A 2,578-nucleotide genomic window follows, 5' to 3' on the forward strand; every position below is an offset into this window, starting at 1 on the left:
ACACACACACACTCTCTCTCTCTCTCTTTCTCTCTCTCTTTCTTTCTCTATCTCTCCCACTCTCTGTCTTCCTTTTTTTCGCTTTCTCTCTCTCTCTCTTTCTCTCTCTCTCTCTCTCTCTCTCTCATTATCTCTCTTTCTCTCTCCCACTCACATTCTCTCTATCTCTCATTCTTTCTCATTCACGCACAACTTCAATCATCCCCACACTCAGTCACTCAATCATTCACGTACTCACTCATGTTTAAACTCTTTCGCTTACCAGATAACTAACTCGTTCACTCTCATTCATTCTCTCCCAATTTCATTCCCAATAACCTAACACCTCTATATTTTCATCACAGCTCACGAATACTAAGAGGACCCCTCCTCCATCCCCCCCACCCCCCACCCCCACCCCACCAAAAAACTCACCCAAACACTTCTTTTCCACTCTATTGAGTCCATGGAAACACCCCGCTTGTTCAACATTATCTGAAACAAGAACTTCATGCTCATTTTGCTGTCTTCACACTCAGACCCTTTCTCTGATTAAGGGGTCGCTATCGATGTCTTCGTCACAGTCCTTCCAGAATGTCTTCAAGAAGAAAATCATCACGTACTTTGACACAGACACAATGGACATGTTTATGAAAATATCAGAAAGTGAAGATTGTACAATAATAATATGCATCATTATAAAGGGTTGGCTTTCTGGTGGCTTCCTATTAAGTTGAGTACGTCTTATTCGTTTGATAATTAACTTTCTTTTCATCTCAGCCTGGCCATTTGAAATTGAACTTAATTCAACGGTCAATAGTTGTTACTTGATGGTACTACTCTCCGTCTTTCACTGTTCAATCCCACAAGTCTAAGTCTTCACTTCTTCAACAGTATGCTTTTCTAGTCCCCCCCCCCTTTCCCACGCCACCGTCCGGAAAAGTCTCCAATAAGCACTATTACCAAGGGTGTAGTTCACATAATGACCCCACTGTATAGAAACATTTTCTGGAATTTACAAGTTGACTTATCCAGCTGAAACTACATTAGTATTTTTAAAAGGTGGTACGTACTTATAATTTCTTATGGTCTGTTCATTGCTATTTTCCCCCAATGGGGCTAATGTATTTTATTAACATAAGCGGAGGCATGTTTAGAAATAATAGAACATGTCTTTTTCTTCTTTTTTCTTTTCTTTTTTTTTTTAGTCAGAGGTTGACAGTACTTATTCATTTTCTAGTACAGGCATAGGCCGCTCAGTTTGAATCACACAAACACGTGTACTCACTGTCTGTCGTCTTTTGCTCGTATGCTGATAGCTGGAGTACCTTTATGGATGTCCTCTCGGGTCTGAAATTGATAGTCTCTGTGCCGGACCGACATGGACATCCGACCAGATCCAAGAAGACATTGCTCTAGAGAAGATTGACACTCCATTTGTCCAATGCCGCTGCCTTTACCCAAAAACCAACCGCTGGTTCTTCTTCTCAATCCATCCATCTTTTTTCTATCTGTTATTTTGCGATCTTCCTGCACAACATGACCAGGATGGTGTAAGACGTACTTAACTTTGCCTAGAACACTGTTTTTATTTATTTGTTTGAAAGAGACGCATCAAAAACAAAAAAACAAAGAAAAATGATAAACAAAACAACGAAAACAGTTATTTCGTGCAGAAAAGGATAAAGATATATATAAATAGATCAGAGGGACAATAAAGAAGTAAAACTCACCACCAGTGAAACCTTCCAGCCGCCCGTCAAAGGAAAAAAGTGAACACCGTTCTTGTCCTCCCTCCCGTAACGTATCAGATTGGTAGATGGCAGTGTAACTCTCTAAACAAAACCGTCTCAGTTATATACTCTCTTCTTGGTGACGTATGAGGTTATTTGATACGCATGCGCGGCGCACGTAACTAGATAACGTTCAATTCCTATGGATACACAGCTTCCGAGATATCATGTCCAAAAAAAACCGCTTTAATCAATAGCTTCTATTCTCGGAGAACATAAGTGGGCTAATTTGGGAGACTCATGACGTGTTATTTCCTGCCCAATTTAGACGTAGGCAGAGCTGTATAGACCCGTCAAGTCTTGGATATAGATCTCGGAGAGTTGCGATACCAAACGTAAAATGTCAAACTTCACCGGATGTTAGATAGGAAAAGCTTGAGCCATTCCAATTCTTGTTGACGATATCTAAAATAATATGGGAACAGTGTGACCCACTTTATTTTGATGACGAACTTGTCAGCGATTTTTGCATTGGATCAAAGTAAAACGTATATCATTATTATCTTTCTTTAAATTATTCTTGTCAGTGGTAGTTCTCTAGTTTGAGCTGTTTTTAGAATAGAAAGGTCAGAGTAAAAAATACTCAGAACTAAGACTCAGCAGCACTTTCAGAAATCGTCTTGAATTATTGTTTGTGGCTGTGGCAAATAGAATCTGGCCTTCATGCTTCTGCTTTTAGAAAACAAAAAGCTATGCCTAGTTGTCGGTCGCTATACATCGATCTATAGTCACCAACCCAGCTGGCTAGCATTTATTTTTATGCAAGAATCTTTTTCTTTGACTGTCTGTCGTTCTCCCTTTGCTAT

This window comes from Aplysia californica, unplaced genomic scaffold (genome assembly GCF_000002075.1).
Source record: "Aplysia californica isolate F4 #8 unplaced genomic scaffold, AplCal3.0 scaffold00043, whole genome shotgun sequence".
NCBI classification, from domain to species: Eukaryota; Metazoa; Mollusca; class Gastropoda; order Aplysiida; family Aplysiidae; genus Aplysia; species Aplysia californica.